The sequence below is a fragment of the Aphelocoma coerulescens genome, chromosome 1 (assembly GCF_041296385.1).
Source record: "Aphelocoma coerulescens isolate FSJ_1873_10779 chromosome 1, UR_Acoe_1.0, whole genome shotgun sequence".
In the NCBI taxonomy this organism is placed as follows: Eukaryota; Metazoa; Chordata; class Aves; order Passeriformes; family Corvidae; genus Aphelocoma; species Aphelocoma coerulescens.
The window spans coordinates 63,094,066-63,112,843 of NC_091013.1; the positions used below are offsets into that span (position 1 = coordinate 63,094,066).

General features: G+C 38.7%; 1 protein-coding gene across 9 annotated transcripts in view; it reads right to left on the reverse strand.

Moving 5' to 3' along the window:
- EPSTI1 (epithelial stromal interaction 1) overlaps positions 1-18,778 on the reverse strand; it is an 89,443-nt gene that overhangs the window by 23,665 nt on the left and 47,000 nt on the right. For 4 of the 9 annotated variants that reach the window (XR_011149803.1, XR_011149795.1, XR_011149794.1 and 1 more), the window contains exon 11: positions 9,620-9,895. The gene's annotated coding sequence lies outside the window, so the exon portion shown is untranslated. Of the gene's footprint in view, positions 1-9,477; positions 9,896-15,102; positions 15,683-17,127; positions 17,200-18,006; positions 18,130-18,778 lie in introns of those variants that run through there. The other 5 variants (XR_011149796.1, XM_069009868.1, XM_069009888.1 and 2 more) reach the window with 5 other exon arrangements.

The window sequence follows — 18,778 nt, forward strand, 5'->3', positions numbered from 1 at the left end:
GTTAATGAATTAAGGACAGTTTGTATCTAATTTGGATTAGGTAACTAAACAAGAATAGGACTGTGTTTCTATATATAGTGCCTCATTTTGTCACTGCTGGGAGAAGTACCTGCTGGGGAATGGCTGAGGTTTAAGGACTTGTGCAGTGAGGATACTTGCTTTTGCAGCATGGAGTTATTAGGGCTTGCTCCGAGTGGGCTTTCTTGCCATGGTGCTGGAAACAGTTGAACTCTGTATCTCCCTCAACACACAGGCAGCTGCACCAAGTCACTTAGAGGAACAGCCAAAAAGCACAGACAGCAGGTACCAGGGCAGATGGGCATATTAACGTGGTAAATACATTCAGCCACATTCACTGATTCACTTCTGGTGGGTTAAACAACCCACCTCCTTGCTGAAGGATTTTATTTGACAGCAAGGTTATAGTGAAACACAGAAATCCAATATCCCTTCTATAAAATACAGATGGAGAAAAAAATTACGTGGACTAAAATTATGACTTCATATCCCATTTAGTCTGTCCTTTGCTCGGATTGGTGGGCTGTGTTTCAAAGCTTTATAATTGATATTGCTCATAACACTAGGGGAAAAGACAAAGAGGGCAGGCTATAAACTAAGAGATTGGAGCTGTAAGACACGCATATTGTAAAGTGACAATAGGGAACAAGGGGGTTCAGGGATCGCTAGATGGCAGTCAGCTCTCCAGCAAGGATAATCGAGAAAAGGAGACATGAGCTTGTGGGGACATAAAAGCAGCATGGAGGAAAGCAGCTGTAATGCCACAAAATTCTAGAAATTATGTCAGTTTGCTTTGCTGTGCACCAGGAATCCCAGGGCAGGCAATGCTCTCTCTCAAAAGTGGTCTCATTGTGTCAATAGATTTACTGATATGAGGAGAGCAGGTGGGATTGATCTGTGCACACACTAAGCAAGGAAGAGAAATGCATTCAATTTAAAAGGAAAAAGCTTAGAAAGAAAATTACATTGCCAAGTCTTTCAGTCTTGTATTGGGATGTGAAAATGTGAGCGTTCAAACCTGAGACCTAATTAATATTTAGATACAGATTACACACATTAATGTTACTTAGTTGCACAGTACCTGTGCAGGAATGCCATCTCTTTTAAGACTGAAAACAGTAGAATATCTGTCTTCAGAGCTTATTAATGTTGTTTATTATTTCTATTCCACTGTTCATGGTGCATATGCCCGTGCTAACTTCAGAAGAAAAGGGGAGGTATCCCCACTCCTTAAGCCAATATTCAGGAACACATTAAAATAACCTGAATTTGGGGTCACCTCAGCTTTTCCATTCCGTAGTCATGGAAGAGGAAGGCAGAGATTTGGAAGGTGAAAATCACAGATCCAACAGTAGCTATGGTTTAGTTCACCTCTTTTCCAATTCATATGAGAATTGTGTCCACATTAACCCTCATTCAGAAACATGGCAAGCATGGCTCCATTCTCCATACAGTTTACTGGAATAATTGCTAATTTTAAGGGACCCAGGACTGATTATGTCAGTTCCTATATACCAACAAAGATCATAGAATTACATTGAATAACAGGCTCTCACATCAGCATTGCACATTTGTGGTTGAACTAGGGCTCCATTTTTTTAACCTGTGGTGTCATAATTTCAAGCAGTTCACAAAGAGAACAGGAAATTGTTAACATTTGTCCTGTAATCTTTTTTTAACTGTTAAATCAAACTTGCCTTCCTCATGGGAATAGAAATGGATTTTCAGAAAGTCATCTAGATTTGCTTAATGATTTGGAATGATGGAGAAGTAACTGATTTGTGTGGTCATTTGCTTCTTCAGCATTATTCCAATAGGCATCACTCTGAGACAGGGATTTAGGGGCACAATGCCTAAAACCTTGGAGGAAGAGTACACAGAAAAACCACTTCCCTTAGAACACGTGTCTCCTTGGAGGTCTTATCTTGGAAATAGTGTAAAACTTCTTAAAATTTGGTGTCTCTGTCATTTTTCCAGATGGATATCCCTTTCTTGGCCCTGACAGTTAGCCTCCAATGTGCTCTTATCCTATATACTTAATATTCAGTCCTTGGTTCCTTTCTACACTTAACTAGATGACTCTTCTATACTTTCTCCTTGCAATATAGCTCACTGAACTTGGGTAAGTCTACAAGCTTCTCAACAAACACCAAAGATGGCTCACCTTCAGCCTGTTATGCTGAAATGTATTTTCCAGGCTTCACATCTATCGAGGTTTTCTCTGAACTCTGACTTTTTTTTTTTTAATGTAATTTTTTTCAAAAGCAGTGACAACAAGATTAGACCAGATGTCCATGACATTTTTCCCAATGCTAGAGAAATGGGAGGCTTCCTACAACTATATGTAAGAAATGTATCAGTGTCCCCACAAGCAGACAGCCCCACAGGAGTTGTGAGTAACTGCTAAGAGATAAAGATTTCTTGTTTATCTAATAAGATATCCAAGGTCTTCTCAGAGTCATTGCTTTGCAGAACAATCATCTGGTCCATTTGGGCCATGTTCTTTATTTCTAGAGGGATGCCTTTATATTTGGGCTCATTTAAATAAACAATTTGAGAACTTTCAGCACACACACAAAAAATGCTGATTCAATAAACTCAGAGGCACATGATGGGGACACACATATTGCACATGATGAAACTTATACCTGAGACTTGTCTGACATCTTGACTATATTCCCAGGCAAGCTGCCTTAAGAGTTCTCATACCACGGAGTCCTCTGTGCATTGTAGGTAGACAAGCCTTGCTTTTATACTCTCATGGATACAGGGAGCTCATATATCATTATAAGAAGAAGAAATTGTTCCCAGTGTTTCTGAAAAAAAATACTTTAGAAAGGGGAAAAGGAAGGAAATGCTTTGGCTCATTTGGTTCATTGGGACTGCATGAACATTTGCTTCAAAGTCTTGAGATTTGCAATGGAACTGAAATTTTTTGTGTGTCTACATCAGTATTTCAATTCAGATCAACAGTATACACTTGAATCAAATGTCCTTGATGTGCCAGTCACCCCACTTGGACTCTTATTTCAGAATAGTCTTGGATCATATTCTTCACTGACAAAGCTAAAGTATTGGAAGGACTCCTGTGGTGCTTCCAATATGCTGCAGTCACTAATGGGCCTTAGATCTAGAGTTAGTCCATAGTCAAACCACAGAAAAAAAGGATAGTATGGGTCTGGGTTCATCAATAACAGTTTTGCTCTAAAAAATCTGATCCTATTGAACAACCCCTTTACAATATGACATAGCTGGTGTACTCCAGCCACCCTAACAAAAACACACATTTTAAATGCACACATTTTGAATGCACACGATTTCTCAAGCAACATCCTCACTAGCTTTCATTATAATTGCTTACTATATAAACTTTTTTTCCATCAATCCTGTTGCCCGCCCCAGGCAGGAGTCTTAGTTTTCACAAAGGCAGGTTCCCTGCACTCTGATCTGACCTTTACACAGATATCAATTTAGAGTCATCATCTTGGACTCGCTAAGAACAAAGCAGAGGACCTGATAGAACTTGGAAAATCCAGACTCCTAGATGTTGCTCACTGATTTCTGAAGCAGTGTCATCATGCTCCATTGACACACAACCCACAGAGGAATATGAAGGTCTCATTATTTTCAAGGGATCCAAATCAGCCTGCTTTCATTATCTAGCAGTGGACATCTAAAGCTGAGTTATTCCCAGGAGGCTCCTTCTGTAGCCAAAATCCAAAACGTGTTTTAAATGACATACATTAGAAAGTCATCTTAGGATAGGATTTGTCCCCCAAGAGAGATACGTTTTTTACGACACCAAAAGGAGCCAAAGGTAACTTCATTGGATCTATGTATTTTGGTTTTAGATGCAGATGAATCCTATCTGTGAACTGCTTAGAAAGAGATGGAAAATAAAGATTTTGAATAAGTAGAAAATTGAAATTTACATTTTCTAATGAAGCTATTGTAAATCTCAGCATAACAAAATAAAAATGCCCACAATTATGAAAATTTCCTCAAGTGAGAGGACAGGGCAGAGTTTGCTCTTACATGGAAGAATTTAACTGAGATGAAAGTATTGCCCACAGTCAGAATAATATGCATACAGTAAGCAATTGTCAGTTAAGAGCTCCACTCTCCAGACTTTTTGTAAAAATATGTGTCCAGCTCTGCTGCTTAGCACCATTGTCTTAAGGTAAATTTCACCTTCCTGGGGTCATGTCATATCATATCAGTGAATTATTTTACATTTTTTCCTTTCATGGTGAGGATAAGGCATTTGTCATTTGTTTTCATGGTGGTATATAATCTGTTTCACAACTTATAGTTCTTACTTTTGCCTACACTGCTGCTTTATTTGGCAACAGGAAAGTACCTCCATCCCCTTCCTTTTATTCATTTATTTCCATTATGGAGTAAAAAATGAGGATAATTCATGTCAGCCGACTGGGATTTGTGGATGTCATCACAATTCATTAAAATTGCTAAGTCCTGTTGCTTGCTCCCTGTTATTCTGCAATACAGTTGGTATATGAATTGACACACTACCGAAACTAGATGAGAACACTTAAGTTTTCTCCATAGAGAAACATCCCTCTGCTTTATTGTCCCAGCTTAGTGATATGCTTTCCATACTGTACTTAGGTATCAGTCCTTTGCAACAAGTATAAATTCTAGGTCTCTCTCTTCCACATATTTCCTTCTTCCTTGATTCTTTGGCTTTTGTCCTCCTGTAAGTCATATAGAAATCATTAGAGTTTGTAAAGCTGCCAATAGCATTTTAAAACCGTATCACTGCATTCAGCAAACAACTGCACTTTTGCTTGTTGGTGCTATGGATCACTAAAACAAGATGGATAAAAGCCTTGTGAAAAAAAAGTATATAGGCTTTTTGACCAACTTCTTTTTAGTGCAATTGTTTTTACAAGACTTCTTCTGAAGATGAGCCTCAGAATGAAGTTTTATCTCCTGGGCATGTGGAAGAAAGACTTGTAATAGCTCCGAGCAGTGCATCGCATCTAAATCCTGCTCATACATCTTGCTATTAAAGGCTTGATGGGCACTTAATTTCCATCTCCATCTAGCTGTTCCTCTTGGCTCCTTTCTCTTTCCTTTATTTCTTATGACTTTCAGTCCTTTGTTTCCTTTCAGGACTTCCTAAATTCAATATATTTCTTCCTGTCCTTCTTCTTACGATATTATCAGGTTAGAAGTACATTTCTTTCTTACACGCATTTTATTTAGACCATAGAACATAGGAATCTTATTTCATTATTTCAGGTGCTTTTACATTCTGATTACTGTGATTAAGCAAATGATTTTTTATGTTTGGTTAAGAGTTTTTAAAAACTATTTTTCATATCTCACCTGGTATTGTTCCAAGCTGGCATTTTATTCCAAGAAAACTATGGTTTTGAAACAGGTTTCTTTGGCCATGCATCCAGTGACTCCCCTTCACAGTTTTAAGACAGAATTGCTCCTTGTGCCAGCTTAGGTGAAGTATTCTGTATTCTGCATTCTGCTGCATTCTTGCATTTTTTGCAGAGTTCTACAGTAAAGATATCTCGTCCCTTTTCTTGTGTTGAGGATCAAACTAGGAATTAATACTAAAGGCTAATCCGTGTCCAAAGAGTGAGTCAACACGTCTTTGTTGTTGGTGATGGTGATTTTGGTTGTTTTTTTTTAAAGTGCAGGGAGGAACATATGGTGCTCCCTGACTTGCTCAGTTCCCTGACATATGGTTACCTTCCAGCCACCCCGATGGCAAAGTGGGCTAGGAACAGACTTAGTGCCAATGCCATAGGCACACTTGAATGCACAGACTCCCCTCTTCTATGGGGGGAGCCCTGTGGGGTACCCAGGTCAGCACTTTCAACAAAAAGCTGTCTTGAACTGCCCCTCACAAGATCGCAGAGCAGTGTCCAAAAGATTAAAGTGTGGCCTATTTGTCACTGTCATCTTTTGTAGATTGTTGTCCCTAAGCTGAAGGGTTTTGGCAAGCTACGTGCTCAGTGTTAAACTCTGACTCTGAGTAACTAATAATGAACTATTTGCTGTCAGCAAAGGTTAATTTATAAGTGTAATAATAGTTATATGCTTACTATTAAATATTTCTAAATGGAACTTGCACATATGGAACAAAGTCAGTTTTGTGACATCTCTTAACTCTGGTCCAGTTTCATTAACTTTTATTTTCTTCACCAGTTTCCACTGTCATTACTGTCAGCCTTGGGGCAGGCATTTTTGAAACATTTGTTTTAATTACAGCACAATAAGAATGAAGCCCCTTGTGATATTTATCAGCAGAATTCTCAAGAAATTTTTAATATATTGAAAATAAATCGTGTTTATAGCACTCTGCTTTCCCAACTGTGGAAGGCTATAACTGTTCATATATCATGCATTTACCACCTTTTTACATTTAAACAGAGCCTGGAATTTATACCCTTTGATGACTCACCAGTCCCTGCTGCTCACATGTAATCCTCATTCAATAAGAATTGGAAGTCCTGCGTGAACACAACTTATGCTGCAGTGCTGACTGGGGTGGTAGAGCTCAGCAAAGTGGGTTAATAAATTCCAGCATGATCTATTCCCAGCAACAGACATGGTCACTCCAGAACCAGCTATATCCGATCGATACATACACAAGGCCAGATAATAGAGGAAGTGACACTGCTGGATGCTCAGTGCAGAAGCTCATTGCAGAAGTTTATGGTAGACTTTTACTGGCCCCTTAACGCTTGATAAATGCAACCTTTGTTGAATGAATGATAAACCATTTGCTGGGAGCTTGGGCAAATGGAACAAATTATTTGTAGAACCTGCGTGGGTAGGCTTTGGCACAGAGGACCACCTCTGACAGGCTAACTGTACCTTATTATAGTAGGAAAACACTTCGTAGATCCATTAGCAAGGAAGTGTTCACAGAAAAGACTAACTCCTCACTACTGGGAGCTATTAGCATGTAATACTGCTGGCCTTTTCCTCTGACATGTGGACAGGTTGAACATAATAGCCAAATCCTTGGCCTCACAGCTCTGCCGTTGATGTCTTTTTGCAGTTAAACACATGGGCTGGTTCTGCCATCATCTGTGGGCTTTAGCTGTAACAGAGATCAGGCCATGGCTTGGCATATCAGTGACCCTCATGGGCATCACCAGTGTCTCCTTTACTGTTTTGCATGACCCCACTGCTTTGGTGCCCACGGTGCATGCACAGTTGATGTGTTTAGGAGGGGTGAGCACGTGTGGTAGAAATAGGCTGTAACTTGCTGAAAGGATTCCCAGAATTAAGTCTGTTGCCAGCCCAGTCTGGCATAGGGGTTGTCTGCAAATCCGCACAATGTGCCTGGAGGCAGGTGTGTGGCTCCTTACATGCATGAGACTCAGCTGCTCAGAGTTACTTGCACTGAGATATGTAACTGGTGCAGATTAAGGGACCCAATTTCAGCAAGGTTATACTGATTTATCCCTCTTTATGATCTGACCATATGTATTTATTTAAAATGCTGTCAGATTCAAGGTGTCTTATATGCCTGTGTGGCCTATATTGCCTTTAGGATGAAATAGTGTGTCAAGTGACACAAACCTCAGTACTGGCACTAGGTATTTATGGGTGGTGCTGTCTCCTTCAAATGGATGCCTGGCAAACAGCAGCTGAGCGAAGCAAGGTGGCTCAGGGATGAAAAAGTTTTTAGCAGCCATAAAATCACAATGCATCATCTTCTGAAGGCCTGGCCCTGCCTGGATATTTTCTAGTTGGGATGTGAATGAAAGCCCATCAATAGCAGAGGCGCATCTGCAGGGTGTAGAAAGGGAAGAAACAGGCTAGCTAGATACCAGCTAGTCATAGTCAGAACTTCCTCCTCACAATCCCACTCCAAGGCTACAGAGTGGTGCCAACTCTAGCACAAATGTGGGATCACAGAATTCATTTAATGCATATATATATATGAGCAAGTGTCACTGTTCATACATTGTATTCCATTTTCCATTCCCATACGCTCAGCCTTGCCTGTTTAAACACAGCCTTGTTGGGTCCAGGGCTCTCAGCAAACAGCCATGCACAGTGCTGTGTGCTCGCACAATAGGTTTCTAATCTCAGATGGCCCTTAAGCTTAAACTACTGCTAATATCAACATATGATTTCAGCTAATAAATATCAGTTAGTGCCAAGGCCTCCGTTTTTAACTCTGAACCCTTTTATTTTCCTGAATGACCTATTTGTGATAACAGACAGATTGAAGTGTGGAGTGCTGTAACCTCCTGGAAAACCCTTGTATTTATTGGTGAAAGCAATTTTTTTAGAAAGGCCCCAGGACTACACATACAGTTTCAACTGTGGGAATATACTGCAAGTAACTTTTCTTAGTTGTTCTAGTTGGGATTCACATGATCAAAAAAATTAGGAACATAGTCTGTTGTGTTCATTTGTATTCTCTCATAGAAAGCAAAGACAGACAGACATTCTCAGAGGCTGATTCATCTTAGGTGTCAAAGTCCCCTAACAGATGGCTCCACAGATCTGCTCTCCAGACAGTTCAGAAAACTGAATTCTTTCCTCAGTAAAAACACTCCTTGGAACAGAAAACAAACTTCTCTTTCAGTAACAATTGGTGTTCACTTCTCCTCTTCACATGCTAACTATGAACCTGTATGTGGTCTACTTGTATCACCTCCATATCTGTATTCCACATTCTTTTGCACTTTATTCTGTCTCACACCATTAGAAGACTGCTGTAAAGATCACTGCTGCCCGTGTTAGGATTAAAATAGAACCAGTAAGAGAGATATCCTCTATGAATCATAGATTTTGCAAAATGTAACACGGTAGCATTTGTTTTCAGTACTTGTTCATGAGCTCACAGACCCACTCTCAAGTCTTAAAAGTTGTCCTTTTTGCAGGTCCATTTTGTTATGACCTGCAGGAGACCCAAGTGCTGGCCATTGTACCTGAAGCCAAAAGGAGCTGAAACGTGTAAGACAGTAATCACATTGAATCTGTATATTAAATTATTTTATCTTTATGACTGTGCTTCTTTCTTATCAGTTTAACCTATTTCAGTTAAAATAATTTCTATTGCCTTCTGCTGGAGACAATTATCATTGTGCAAAGAGCAAGCAATCCATTTTCCCCGATTAAACAGAGAAAGCAGAACAAATCACTGCTTCAAACAGTCTTTTTTTTTTTTTGAAGGAGAGCCAAGAGACATTGATTTAAAGAGTTAAGTAATTGGCACTTTGAGTTTTGATCTCACATATAGGAAAAAAAAATTCAAGAGAACAGAAAATTCATCAGAATTGATCCAGAGTGACAAAGTACAGCAGAACTTCTGAAAAGCCATGTAAAATAAAGGTTAATCCAAAAAAAAAGTGAGCCTGTCAAACAAAACCATTTCTTGTCTCTGGAAGGAATTAAAACCCAAAAACTTTGGTTGGGATTTTTTTATTGATTTGGTTTTGTAGTCTAGGGTTTTGGGCTTCTTTTCTGATTTTTTTTTCTGTTTATTTGTTTTCCATTTTATTCAGGTTAAAAAGAAATTGGGCTGGATGAAATCTACCTAAGAAACTTCCTTGTGTATTACAGGTTTTACCTTTGTGAAATTTGCACTTACCTTAACCTCCAGTAAAAGGTCCAGATTAGTTCATTGTAACAAGTGTCTTTGATTTATTTAAATGTGGTTGGATCACGTATGTGAATATGGATGAGCAGGCCAATTTCTAGGATTGAAGGCTCCGCTTTCTGCCATGCTAGCAATTGCTGACCTTCAAGATGTGCTAAAACAGCACAACATCTGTTTCCAGGCACTCCATGAAGATGGAGGAAGCATTTCAGTTGTGAAGATTAACAAACCAAATACAAATCAAGCATGCCAACAAGTTTTCTGCACCTTTAAAAAAAAAAAAGAAAAGGGAAGAGAGAGAGAGAGTGTCAATAGCTGTGGAGTCTCTCCACAAAAGGAGAGCAAGACTGAAATAGTATAGGATAGTTTACATTTAGGATGAAATTGTAGAATCTTAATGTGAGAAATGCTTTTTTTTTTTCTAGGGTTTTATTGATCATATTCAGTTGAGCTAACCAGCTAAGAAACTGGTTGTAAAGATTCAGCCTGGCTGTTCTGCTCTTGGCTGCTGAGCTGTGGTATTACTCACACCTTTGAAGTTAGTTGGATGAGACCTTTGGTATCGGAGGTGTGCCAAGACTGCATTTGTTAACTTTCTTCTTTTCATAACTCTTTTTTTGCCTTTGTAGTCCAAGACTTAACCTTTTCCTTGGGGAAATAAATATGAAAGGTGGCTACTAAAAGTTTATCTACTGTGAGGATGAAATTTTACAATAGTGAGATACCCTGCCTCTCCAGTGGCCACCAGTCACGTACCACAGCTTGTGAAAACACCCCATGCCAGGCAGAGAGCAAAGGAAAACCAGCACAGGAACTCTGCCACCCCTAGAGATTAGTTCCATAACCAACACTGTGCCAGAGAGGAGGCAAAAATGCAAAAACCTCACTTACAGAACTAGCATACATACTTATTTATTTCTGGGAAACAGACAGACTATTTCAGAAGGGAATAGGGAAATATATATTTTTTATTCCTTGAGTAAAGCAGTGAGTTACTAAATATCAACACAGCAGAAAAGTTGGAACACTGATTGTAAATGTATCGACTGATGAGCTTCTAAAAATGCTGTTTTCAAAGCAGGATTCTGGACAAATCCCCTGAGATATGGTGACTGTCCAAAAGATTGAACAGAGAAGACAGGAAATAAATTTTTCAATGTTTCCAAAGGATAATGTGCTGAAAATCTAACTATAGGTCTGTCAATTTAATGCTGACCCAGGGAAAAATCTTAGGAAGGCAAAAGAGGATACGATCAATAAAGAATTAAGGGTGAACAGCATAATTAATGCCAGACAACATGGTTTAATATGTAAAAGTTGCATTTATGGTGGGATTTCTAGTCTGAAAAAATGTACGTTTGTTAAAAGAGCAGAGTTATACAAGGCCATATGACTTCCTCACTTAAGAACAACTCAAACTTCAAAGTCTAGATAAGAAAATTGAGAATTTGCTAGAGAGACATTAAAAGAAAATACTAAATGGGAATCATCTTTCAAAAATAACGTTTCTGTTAGGGTTTTCTTACCCAAATGTAGTTCAGCGGGGTTCATGGATTGGGAGGGAAGGCAAGAGAAATGGGTGGTAAAGACTTTGGTTGGCACTAACTGAATGAGAGATAAAGATAGCTCCTAGAGAGAGGTCCAGGCAGCAGGAAAAGCTGGCTTGCCTTCTTTTAATTAAAGAGCTAAGTGCAAAGATCAAACAGCTAGGAACAGGCAATGGGGGGCTCAAAGTGATATAAAAAAAATGAATTAATGTTGGCAAGAAATAAACCCACTCTTTTTAATGAGAGCAGATCAGAGAGAGTTCAGATGAAATCCCTAGAATGGTTTGAAATTTGGAAAGTCTTTAATGAGAGACTGAAGAAGCTCAGGTGAATTTTCTCATTTCAAGCTTGGATTTCTACCCAATGACAGTCACAGTGAAAGCTCCCACCTCTACTAAGAGGCTTGTGTGTTTAAATAGAATTTTCTGTATTTTAACTTGTGCCCATTGTCCTGCTGTTGGGCACCTGAATTCATGTCCTTTACTCCCCTGCTTTCCAGTATTTAGTCACATATATGAGATCCCTCTGAGCCTTACATTATGCAGGCCAAGCAGTCCCAGTTCTCCCAGTCTGTTCTCATATCAAAGATGCTCCAGTCCCTTCACCACCTTCATGGCCCTTTGCTGGACTCACTTCAGTGTGTCCATGTCTTTTTCGTACTGGAGAGCCCAACACTGGACACAGCAGTCCTGATGCATCTCACTGTGCTGACTCAAAGGGAAGCATCACATCCCTTGACCCACTGGCAATGCTCTTCCTAATCCATCCCCATGCCAAGATGGAAAAGGATGGGATAAATAGGGGACATAGAGAGGAGTAGGAAAACATATTGGTCTCTCAGAAAGGAAAGAGAAATGATTGCAAAAGAATAAGTGTTACATTGAAGTAGCAAATAGTAATAGTATTGTTTCCATTTTTAATTCCAGAGGATAAAGCAGAAAAAGAGTCTGTTGCAGTCCAGAGTACTAAGGAAGAACCCATGGATTACAAGAAAAGGGGAATGACTGAAGACAATGAGGAGGAATACTTACAGAGGGAGTGGAAGGGATTTCGGCCAGACAGTTTGTATTCCAGGAGCAAAAGTAGAGAAAACAAATATGTGGAAGTGTGAAGGAGTCAATGTGAGGGAGCCATTAGAATCATAGAATCAGAGATTGGTTTGGGTTGGAAGGCACTCTAAAGATCATCAGTTCCAAACACCTGCAATGGGCAGGGACCCCATCCATTAGACCAGGTTGCTCAGAGCTCCCAAGACTACGATGGCAGGCAGAGTCATGGCATGGGCCACAGCAGTAGCATCCAGCTCATGGAACAGATAAAGCCATGTTGCCTTCTCATTTCACATGAATTTGTATTCTTTTCATAAAGCAGAAGAGCCAACACAGCCTGGGTGCTGAGAGCTGCTCTAAAGAACCCGGTGGTTAAAATGTTCTCCAAGACAGGAGACAGGGATTTGGATTTCTTGATGCAGAGGTGTGAACTGAACACGGATGAGTACCATAAAATGTAATCTATGGATTAGCTCCCTTTCTAGTAGCTAATAATATTCTGCCTTAGCATCTGAGTAGTGGGGCACACATACCAAAAAGAAGATACAGTTACACCAAATCCTATCGCATCAAAGGCTTTCTGTAAATCTCGGATATTTTTTTAAATAAAAGCTGAACAAAAGCATGTAAATTGAATGAAGCAGTCCAAATATGCACATTAAGAAAAAGAAGAGTCTCAGGAGCAGAAAGTTGTGTAATTTACCAAGTAGATGCTTGAGAAAATTCATTAGGAGTTTTATGAAACTTGGTAAGCTTGTACTAGGAGTCAGGAAGATGTTTTTAAAAGTAGGGATAGGTAACAGTTGTTCCATTGGAACAACTTTTGGGGACATAACAGAGAATCAGTCTTGTAAGTCCTTAAATAAATATTACATTTCTTCATAGGAAGGTAGGTTCTGATTTAGGCAGACCATAAAATCTAAACATAGGACTCTTGCTGTCAAGTTGTATTGGAATTCAGAAGAGCTGATCATAATGGTTCAGTCAGTTTGTTAAAATGAATTTGACTCAGCGATGAAAAAGCAAGGGGGTTTCCTCTTGCAACTTCCAGACCTATACAACTCCCTGCTGGAGGGTTTTTTCTGAAGTAACAAGGAGATCATCAGTGCAAATTTTATTGTGACAACAATTCAAAACCAAAATGAACTAAAAACCCCAAACCCTCCATTTACTGTTATGCAGGAATAAAATCTGGTTTTATGCCACAGCATAAAGATAATTAGTTTGGTTGGTGTAAATTGTAACTAGAGGAACTATTTGAGGGTGAAAACCTTTACCAAAGGTTTACTCTAACTGTTTGATAGAAAACATGCCCAACTATCAGTTCCTAACTCTCGAGAAACCTGAAGCCATTTTCCCAGTCTACCACCAGTTCATTTCATTATAATCCCTTTGCTCTCTAACTTACTGTTTGGGCAGGGTATGTGTGTATGGAAGTGGTAATTCTGAGATACTGGAAGCTTTCCAACAGGATAAGAGCTGCCTTTTCCAGACATCCTGCTATCATCAATTTGTGAATGGATGTAACTTCTTATCATCTCCATTGCAGGGCATGGCTGTCAAAGACATTTCCTAGGCCACTGTTCATATAGGTTTGTTCTGTTCAGAAAGATAGAGGAGGAAAAATTCAGATATTCCTCCATTAAAAGGGCTGGAATAGTTAATGTCTGAAATAGTTTGTAGACAGCATTTCAAATAAGAGATTGAAACGCTGGATAAGGGGAAACACTTTCAAGGCTGTGATTAAGTTTCATCTTTGCAGACAGCCAAAAGAAAGCAGAAAATCTTAATGGAAGAGGTTACTCAAGGTGACCTGCCATCACTGTTCCTGAGTGGGAAAGTAGCAGGTTAATAAAAAGTTCTTTTTCTTTGGATACAGAAACATAGCAACACAGTTAGACTGAATTTCAGCTTGTTGGTGACAATGGTGACTTCCCCTCCCACTCAGCCTTTGGGTTCACTGCTTCAAAAAGACCACTTACAAGTGTTAGTCCCATTAGAGTACAATACCAGGGTCTGACTACAGCAAAGATATTTCATTTAAAATATATGTATATGCATTTATATATCACCCACTCTTCAGATGTTTAGCCCCAGCCCTAATATCTACCAAAGGAGGCTGGGTGAGGGATTGCTTGGAGTGAGATACAAATTTAATTTCCAAAGCCAAAGTCCAATGGCACAGCCAAATACCACTTGCAATACAGTACCACTATGTAGGTATGCAAAAGTCTTCCGAAAGAATTTTCCCAGGAATTTTTAACCTAAAAAAAGGCTAAACCAGAAAATATTCCCAAGATTTCCAGCATTTCCTATGAGCATCAGCTAGCTAGTAGTCTGAGAGATTTGAGTAATTCTTTGAGCCGAGGACAACTACAGAGTGTCCCACAGGGGAAAGCAAATATTGCGACACCCATGGTTCAAAAATAAAACTTCAGTATGAAGTTTCCATATTGCAAGGGTGATGGAAAAATAACATGGTATGCTTGCATGCTAAACAAAACTGCTCAGGAAACCTTTGACTCGGCCTAAGACATACTTGTAAATGCCACAGATACTTTTTCTTCTCTGCGCGGTTTATGTAACATGTACTGTGAACTCTTATTTCACATTAGAAATATCTTGGTCATGTATCTGACTTTTAGAAAGCATTAAAATATTGTCATCTGTCTCAGAGACAGTGAGACACAAATTAAGTTCCACTGGACTAGAGGGACAAAGAGAAGCAGGAAACTGAAGCTAATGTTGGAGTAGCGTTCCCCACTCCTGTAATGGAAATTACCATGGTAAAATGGGCAAAGAGAAAAGATGGTACATCATATGACAAAAGATGTGGAGAGCTCAAATACACTTCAGTGTTATTTCAAGTTTTATTTCTTCCATGTGTTGTATTATTCTAAGAACTTATTTAAAAGATACTGTCTACAATGCACATTTTTCTTCTTGAGCATCTGCCGCTGAGTACAACAGTAAAATAATTTCACAAAACTTCCACCAAAACAAACAGAAAACAAACAAACAAAATCCTAGCAACATTTCTCCTTTCCTTCCCAAAAGAAAACGCTCTACCTGCTTCTTTAGATTGCCTCTGGACTGTTTTTTTCTGGGTATAGAGCAGCAAGTAAACACAGATATTACTGCAGTTTCTGCAGTCACTAATGGCTTCTTTTCCTGAGATCATGAAGACTGGGATAATTACATTCTCCAAGAGGCAAAACAATTTATGAAAAAGAAAAGACACATATTCTTATTAAAAATTAAATACGACTTTCATAATCAGCTGTTTCAAATATGCATGAATAATGACAGCTAGAAACCAGCCACTGCAGATTGCTCATGAAGTGGCTGTGCAGCTGAAGTCAGGGTAAGGAAAAAATCACAATAAAGGAGCGGTTTCTTGGAGCTTTTATGAGGTCGTTTCACCTAGGCCAGATAAAAGTGAATATTTCTGCAATACCCTGTAACAAGAGGGAGAAAAAAGGAATTAAAAATTATCTTTTACAGCAAAAACAAAATTCAAAGTCAATTTCTCAAGGATTAAATCCACTGGAAAATAAAGTCTTCCTTTTCTTCCAACAGGTTTTAGCTTTTAATTATGTAAAGCCTTCACGAAGGGATTTCTATCTTTTTGTAAATTTAGTTCACAAAATGTCCTAATTATCTGCAGACATATTAATAACTCTTTGAACAATATATTAATGTAGCAGGCTGAAATATGTTTTCAGAAAAACAGTCAAACAAGGCTTAAAAAGTACATCCATCCATATTTCTTGTACAGTTCATATGCAAATGCATTATTGGTATTGTAGGTATTGCGAAAAACAACAAAGGATCAAATGCTTTGAATTCCTTCAGCTGTCCACAGGTTATAAAACCTAATAGGACTGTGGACTGCAAAAACTAGCCATTTCTATCCCTCCAGGGAATTGCCTTTATCTACACCTTGTCATTTCTTTAGTGAATTTGAGTAAATTTTTAATAACAATTTTTCTCCTCATAAAACTGAGAAGACAACTCATGGGAAGCCAACACTATTATTTAGATACTGTCTTCAGAATAAAGCCCTGCTGCAAAAATACTAAAATGATACTTGGAGTAGTAAATGATGAAGAAAATCACATAAGAAAATCTAGATTTGTGGAAAAGGGTTGGAAACAAGGGGCTTTTGAACGTCTGATTATTTTAAATTCCTTTTTATAAAATGCAGCTCTCAAAAAAAGAAAAAAAAAGAGTCAAAGCCATCTCCTGAGGAATGAATAATCTTTGTCACTACTGGAACTTGCTTCAAAAGTCTCCGAGCCTGGAAGTAAAGTCTCTGCAGAAATCTTTATATCAGAACCGAGAATTAGAGTAGGGAACCCCTTTCAGAAAAGAACACAGGTGCAGTGAGCCTTATGGAAAGGACATTTGAAAACAGAGGGCCTGATTTCTGTGTTTCAAAAGCAGTGTTTTACTGACAGCCTCCACTGATACGAATAGTCTCCCTTTTTGTTCATGAAAAATAGCTGGAAGGTCACAGCCCACTGCAGTATCCTCTTTCACTTAAGACCACTGAAAATTTACTGAGTCACCTCCTGCACTTCCAGCCACATTCCTCAGCTATTCAGATTTATCCAGGAACAGTCTGTGATGCAGAGAATGTGGCTGTATTGAAGTTTTAGACTAAATATCAAGGCACTCCTAGAAGATGCCTTCAATGCTGTCATCAATTCTTCTGGCCTGCAATACATGTTCTGTGATTCTTTACAAAAAACATGTTTCAGATTAGGTATGTGCCATTGCGTGGCCCCAAACACAGAGTTGGAATGCATTCATTTTAAGATCCCTTCTCATATTGTTTCAAAATTAAACTACATAAGCTGTCATAATGAAGTGTCAAATTTGAAGCTAAATTAATTCTGACCTTGGCCCTAAAAAGAACAAACAAATTCATTATTCTTACTTTTCTCCTCCTTCATTCTGAGTACTTTGACTCCTGGATAAAAGAAAAAAGATGCATTAATACAGTACAATGTACAATGTGCAGCACAGCCACATATTTATGCAAGGAATTACGGTTATCTAGTTGTGTGGAGCTTTCTTGATTCTTTGAAGCCCTTTTGAAACTCCACTTAAAATAACAAGCAAACCCTTATGCAAGATTTCAGTTCTAGCAAGAAACATCTTTGATTTGAGCTCAATATGAATAGCAGGGTATATTGACTCAAGAGATAAACATATCTAGCTTTTGCTCGGAAAAAATAAATCTAGAAGTGTTTCAAATATCTTCAGATACATCAATCCTCTTTAAACCTCACACAATTTGAAAGAGTGAGAAGTTTCTTCTGTTCCTGCCCAGACTGCCACTATTCTCTTTTAGGATGAGATTTTCAAAGGAAAGAATGATTGCTCAAAATCAAGGCAGGTGAAACACATCTGCATATGATGTTTGACAGTCTTGTAAATGATTAAACTGAGATATAGCCTGCCTGGACCTACTCATCTGAGGTCCCTTTGTTGATGCTGATACTTCTGCTAAGTAGTTTCTATATTTTCTGCCAGGAAAGACAAACATATTACTTTCAATAAAAAGAAAAAAAAAAACCGACAAGAAAACAACCAGTTTTAGGAAACAAATTAATAATCTTTTAAACTCAGATTGTACATAGACTAACCAAGTTAAAAATCACATTATTCATTAAAACAAATGAAGCCATTGTGGATAGCATTCTGGACCCTTCTTATACAAATATTCTTTTCTCAATATTCCCATATTAAGTAAAAGCTTTTTCTTTGTGCTGGGAAACCAGCATTTTTAGTGTAACTTGATCTTTCAGGAAGTTTATTAGACTGATTGTTTACAGAAACCTGTGGCATTCATGCTGGCCTTGTGACTTCAGGGGCCTTTGAGCTGTGGCTCTTCTTCCTGTGCAACAGTAAACTTCATTACTTGTTCCCTCTTCAACTGGTCACAAATAGCATAAATCAAGTGCTGGTTGAGACTCCAAAGAAACTTTCCCATGGGTCATGCTGCAAGAACTAAACAAAGTGCAAACCCACAAACCATGTTTATTTAAAATAGTTTTATCCGTAAATCATGTTTCCGCAAAACAAATTTATTAGGATCTTACTGAGTTCCTGTTCTGCACATGGGAAAGGAAGAGAATGGGGTTTCCTGTCCCACTGCACCTGTGTATTCAGGGCATAGTTGCTTTCTACAGCAAATATCTAGAATTATGCATCCATTGGAAGAACAGAGTCAGCATGTGAGGGAGCATTTCTCATTCTTATGTATCACACTGGATGTAATGAAGACATGAAACAGGAAGATGTAATATGTCACCTTGCCTTCTAGATTCTGGGTTTGCCTTGGCTCTGAGAGTTTCAGCAAGACAACTAGTATTTCATTAAAGAAGAGCAGACCCTTAAATTTCATATGGTCACAATGGGACCTCTCCCCATTAACAGAATAAACAAAAGGGTACTTGACAGTGCCCCATTTCCATGCAAAAAATTAACAAGGTCTCTTGTTACAGGCTTGCCATGCATTACCTTTTGGCCTCGGCAAATCCCTA